Raw genomic sequence first — 6,360 nt, forward strand, 5'->3', positions numbered from 1 at the left:
TTGAAGCCTGGGGAGTATAAAAATATGCAACTGGCTATTAAAGTGGCAGTAGGCAGTGCATTTTTGGCATCATTGGGCAAACCTTTCGGCATATTGTAATTCAAGTGTTCTGAGAGATAACTACACTTCTGCACCTCCTCATGGCTCTGTTTTCAGGCTTTAAAAAATCTTTGACCAATCACGGGTCATTTCAGAGAGAGAGCGTTCCTATTGGCTGTGCTCCGGTCATGTGACCAGAACTTGGCGTTCCTTCAACAGATTTTACAATGGCGGCATCACAAACTTTCTCATTTTTACAGCTAAACTGTGCACTACAAGATTATTCTGAAAACATTTGAGGCGAGAAAAAGGCTAATGCCTTCATTAAATATGAATCAGTATTATGTTACGTTAATACGTAACATAATATTGATTCATATTTGATCAGCGCTGCCTAGTTTGACCGTTTGGTTGGAGTTCACGAGTGATTGACAGCCGGCTCTCATAGACAGCAGACCTCAGATCAGCTTTTACAGCTTGTTTTCCTCCGGTCTGTGAAATCATGCAGATGCCGTTAGGAGTACCGGTTCCAGGTTTCCAGGTTACCTGTTTCATGTACTACTGTCACGATATAGCGACCGTTTTATAAAAATAACTTTTTTGAATCATATTTGCTCCAATCTCGCCTACTTCAGCTTTAAGCTCTTGAATAACTGTGCAATAACACAGCAATACTGTAAAAAAACAATATGGATGTCTGCTGTTTGAACAGGTGGTCGAGCTCTCACACCAAAACAATGCACACATCACAGACTCACATCATGAATGAGATTCACATTATCCCACCTCTATTTTTAGACGTTTCACAGTTCACCTATATAGCTTCTTCTGCTACGATAACACTACTGATTAATGTGAACTTGTGTGAGTAAATCTCTCCTGGGAGCATGATTCCACTCCAGGTGACCCCTTCCAAGTGGTTGTAAATGGTTTTGTTAGAGAACCAATAGCTGTGGTTACGTTGTAAGCAGATGTGCAGATGTTTAGCAGATTTCACTGCTTTTATGAAGATTGCTACATTTGAACATTAAGGACCCTTTCTCAAACTGCTCTCCCTCACTGGCACTTAACTACGGAGTATCTCTCCACATGAAACTACCGTCACAGCTGTGGATTGTTAAGGGGTGGGTATAAATAAACAAGTAAATTGTGGGATACACTCACCGCTCTCAGGAAACATCCATTACCACGGATACTGATAGACGCCTTGCTTCTGTTCCTGTCAGCTCCTGAGCCCAGCTGTTGTGTAATATGTTGTTTTTGCTGTTTCCCTGCAAATGAAGAATGTCTCCAAAACACTGAAGGTATGTTGTAAACTTTTTTAAATGCATGCATGCATAATAACCTTGACCCTTGTAACAAAACTACAAAACTGATGGTTGCACGTAAATTAGGGAGGCAACAAGCTGGATCAGTGCAGAAATGGTTTACATTGGGATGATGGTTTAATGTGAATGAATGCAAACTAAACATAGACAGGAGAATAGGAGAAGCCTAGAGCAGTAGAGGAAGGAATATTTTAATTTTCTGTAGTTTTATAAAAGACAAGAAAGGTGAGAAGGATAAGGAGAGAATTAAAAAAAAATTAAACCTGCTGTAATTCAGCAGCACAGGTTGCCCAGGGACGTGCAGGAAGTCCTTGAATTTTTATGTACTTCACTACTTTCCTTGTAGAGGAGATGTTCAGCAATTTAATATATTCTTGTAAATATCTCCTTACTTACGCACCCTCACTCTTCTTTTCTGTTCTCCCCCATACTGTTTTTGTTAGTTCCCCTCGTTTCCCCTCCTCTGACTCACTTTATTGCTCCACTTTCCTCCCCAACAAGGATTTACAGGATTATTCTGCACCCACAGCCTCAATGTGGCAAAACCAAGCCTCTATGGAACAGCTTTGCGTTGTGAGGTGATTTTGGCATAGTGGCCACACTCTGTATAGCAGCATCATGTGACAGGACAAAAAAAGCCTTTTACCCATACACAATCATTAGAAAACGAGCAACTGACAGTTCATACTTTTTTTTCCGAACATCGCAAATACAGCGACATGATTGTCAAATGACAATTTGATTTGATTTGGTCCAATAAAAGGAGGTCAGCCGGAGTAATGTGAATGCTCTCAATCGGCTTGGCCAGAGAATGACCAGTACACAAGCTCTATGGGTAAAAAATGTTGAAGCCTAAAATTTTCCGTGCATCTGCCTAGTGAACAACTGTTGTAGGAATGAATGGGGCACCATCTTGGAACGCGCTATTCAGTTCCTTTTAGTACATCAGTGGGCAAAACCTACACAGGAACAGGAAACAGGATTTTGTGATAATTTGGGTTGGTTTTGTGTGATTCTATTTTTTTTTGTTTTTATTGGTTGCTGTTTGGCATCCTCTTAGTGCCAAACATGCATCCCCCACTAAAAACCACTGATCCACACCAGAAAAGAGCAGCAGGATGCGGGAGGGTGCACACAGAGCTGACAAGAGCAGAGCAACAGATGGGAAATCCGGGAGGAGGGAACCCAGGAGACAGCGTCTAACAGGTGACTGACACACTGACAAAGGCACTAGCCCAAGGGGCTGAAAGGCAAGTGCTACCTAACATACCATATTGACTAGAAATGCTGCACTTCTGTCTTCTCTCCCTTTCTCTTTGTTCCAGAGATGGCGTAGGAGAAGGCATCGACAGCAGCCGCCAATCCTTAGCTCAGCTGGAGTGGCATTGGGGATCCACCCCCACAAGGAAACAAAGACAGAAGATCACTTCACTTTAGAAGTGAGATCTATCAAAAATAAACATCCATAAACAAACTAAAATATAAATCCAACACATAGATAATCCCAGCGTTTCATCATCGTGTCCGGTTAACTGTTTCATCTCATAATAAAATTGTATTATTGTTCCATAAAGGTGCTTGAGGGGTTTTGAATATGTGTATTATCCTTTAATTTCTGTGCCAAGGGCTCTAAAGCATTCACAAATAATCCCAGTCTTAAAGTGGCAGTAGGCAGTATATTTTTGGCATCATTGGGCAAAAATTCCATTATAACCTTTCAGCATATTGTAATTCAAGTGTTCTGAGAGATAACTAGACTTCTGCACCTCCTCATGGCTCTGTTTTCAGACCTTGGAATATCTAGCCTGTGACAGGAGACTTTGACCAATCACAGGTCATTTCATTGAGAGAGCGTTTCTATTGGCTGTGCTCCGGTCATGTGACCGGTACTTGGCATTCCTTCACCAGATTTCAGAATGGCGGCGGCATCACAAACTTTCTCATTTTACAGCTAAACCGTGCACTACAAGATGATTCTGAAAACATTTGAGGCGAGAAATAGTGATTAACGTAACATAATATTGATTCATATTTGATCAGCGCGGCCTAGTTTGACCGTTTGGTCGGAGTTCATGAGGGATTGACAGCCGGCTCTCATAGACGGCAGCTGGACAGGAGACCTCAGATCAGCTCTTACTGCTTGTTTTCCTCCGGTCTGTGAAATCTTGCAGATGCCGTAAGGAGCACCGGAGGACACAGAGGAACATGATTTTTTTCAGGTTACCTGTTTCATGTACTACTGTCACGATATAGCGACCGTTTTATAAATATAACTTTTTCTAATCATATTTGCTCCAATCTCGCCTACTTCAGCTTTAAAGGGCAGCCTTGTTTTGTAGATCTGTGCAACTGGAATTAATCAGATATGAGGCCATGTTAAAACACAACTATAACGGGTGTCATATAAAGTTCTAATCCATGTAACATTTTTTTGTTGTGTTTTGAAGAGGTAACTCAATTCCACACAATCAAATGCTTTGGCAGATTGTAATGACAAAGCGATTGTTGCAAAAACAGAGTCATGTACAAAGTATTGTAAATTTACCTGTCTTCTAATAGTATCAACTATTTGGGATGAAGCCAGACGGTCTATGAAGATTATGCTTCCAATGACCAATGACAAACGGTTTGCGAGAAAACTTTGCTAGAATCTTTTGGTCATATGGGTTGATGATGTTCTCCAGTATACACTATTTGTTATATTGGTTGAAATGGTCTTTACACCCCGACAGCGATCCATTACTGATGAGCTCTGAAAAAGGACCGGGAAAGAGCCGTCATCTGTAGCTGCTGTAATCCTGTAAAGATGTCAACCAATCACTGCCTCGTGGTCCGCTTGGAAAGAACCAATCAGATGCCTCCCTGCCTCCCTGCTCATACTCTACCCTTGGCGTGATCATTCACAGTGAATGAGAGATATAACCACAGTGTGCCTGGAATGTGATAGGGAGCCAGACACAAATGCATCATTATATACCTCAAGCAATAAAAGACAAATAATATCTTCAACAGTTCTAATTGGAAGGCCATCTAACCTGAGGCATACGTTTATTCACCTGAGGAATTTCAGCGTAGTTTAAAGAGGACTGCATACCGGCACTCAAGAGTGCCTTGTGCGGCGGTATTGAACGCTGACGGCCATGACAAAGCATCAGTATTTGATGCAAAGCATCAGTATTTGATGCCCTAGAAATGCGAATGGGCTGGCTGAGCACTCAACCCTGGGGGGCTCCGATGTTCAACACTTGAGTGGAGGAGGTGTGACCTGTGTGTCTGTTTGTGAGGAAGTCCAATATCTAGTTGCAGAGTATAGCCCAGAGTACTACGTTTGTCAGTTTGTAAGTCTATCCGTTTCATGGGGCTGATTGTGTTTAAAACTAAAATCACTAAACAGCATTCTGATGTAGGTGTTGTTATTTCAACATGTGTGAGGGCTGAGTGGAGATGGTATCCTGTGTGGATCTGTTGGCTCTGAATGCAAACTGGTGAAGATTCAGGCTGGCTTGGATGTTGCTTTTGATGGGCTGGAGCACTTTATCAGAAAGCAGTTCATCAGAATGGTGGTGAGTAATTGTTGTTTAGACTAGACACTGCAGACGTTTTAGGGACAGGGACGATGGTGGCTGTCTTGATGCAGGTGGGAACACTCTCCTATGACAGTGAATTGTAGAAAATGTCAGGAATGGCAAAGTCTAGCTTGGCATGTGTTCGTAGAACACGACTAGGGATGTTATCAGGCCCAGCAGCTTTACTCACATTCACTCTCAGCAGGGTTCCTCTCACAGCTGCTGTGAATACTGAGAGTGGTACTCTGGAGGCGGGGGAGGCTTGACAGCTCCGTCTTCGTTGAAGAGATCAACGTGAGCAAAGAAGATGACGAGCTCATCTGGCAATGTGGTCTCACACATGATGGAGGCGCGCCTGCTTTTCTTGCCTTTTTCCACAATGACAACAAGATGATAACTAAATAAAATAAACATTTGTAAAAAAAATAAAGAAATAAGATAAAGTGTGGTATGTGATAACATTTTGTTTTAGAAAATAAAGAATAATGTTAAATGTGGACAAATGACTAATCTAACTATCTAACTATAAAGCAAGGAATCTGTCTGTCTGTCTGTCTTCCTCTGTGTTTTTCACATATCTCGAGAACCGTTCATCCGATCCCATTGACTTCACACTTTGGCGGGTGTATTGCTGGGGACTCAAGGGCGTGCACTGTCGAATTTGGTGCAATTTGGACACGTAACGCGTTTAATATTATAAAACTGAATAAACAAGCACACAGCGCTCGGTGTAGCTATGGGGGGGCTTCAAGGCTCTGCAGACTGAGACGAGCATGTCGTCAACAGCACATTCATGCATGCTCCGAGCGGGTGCATGCATGCATGCACAGCCCTGCAATTTTATCATCACAGTTTTTGACGTATACTATGAATTCTTTTTGACATACCAAAATTTTCGACACACTATACTATGGCTTTTATCAACATACTATGGCTTTTTTCGACATACTACAAGATTACTTTTTCAACATACTATATCATGACTTTTTTTTCATGGAAATTATCAACATACTATACTATGACTTATTTTCATGAATTTTTTTGACACTATACAATGTTTTTTTTTCATCAGTTTTCCACATACCACACTATGTTTATTTTCAGCATACTATACTATAACTTTTTTTCATGAAAATGTTCGACACACTATACTATGGCTTTTTTTCATCACAGTTTTTGACATATTATACTATGACCTTTTCTCGACAAACTATACAATGACTTTTTTTTAACATACTATAAGATTACTTTTTTCGACATATTATACAATGACTTTTTTCATGAAAATATTTTGACATATGACTTTTTTTTTTTCATGAAATTGTCGACATATTTTACTATAACCACGTTTTCATGACAGTTTTCAACATATTATACTATTGCCTCGTTTTCATGAAAATTTTCGACACATTATAGTATGGTTGTTT

The 6,360-nt window shown here is 40.8% G+C and overlaps 1 long non-coding RNA gene across 2 annotated transcripts; it reads left to right on the forward strand.

Moving 5' to 3' along the window:
* Positions 1-1,016: 1,016 nt before the first annotated feature.
* On the forward strand, positions 1,017-2,940 carry LOC141768956 (uncharacterized). Of its 2 annotated transcripts, XR_012594232.1 has the most exons (4): positions 1,017-1,163; positions 1,266-1,343; positions 2,428-2,573; positions 2,693-2,940. It is a non-coding gene; the product is annotated as an uncharacterized LOC141768956 (long non-coding RNA). The 2 variants fall into 2 exon arrangements; XR_012594231.1 differs by lacking the exon at positions 1,017-1,163 and having other exon boundaries at positions 1,192-1,343.
* The last annotated feature ends 3,420 nt before the right edge of the window (positions 2,941-6,360 follow it).

The sequence above is a fragment of the Sebastes fasciatus genome, chromosome 6 (assembly GCF_043250625.1).
Source record: "Sebastes fasciatus isolate fSebFas1 chromosome 6, fSebFas1.pri, whole genome shotgun sequence".
Classification (NCBI taxonomy): Eukaryota; Metazoa; Chordata; class Actinopteri; order Perciformes; family Sebastidae; genus Sebastes; species Sebastes fasciatus.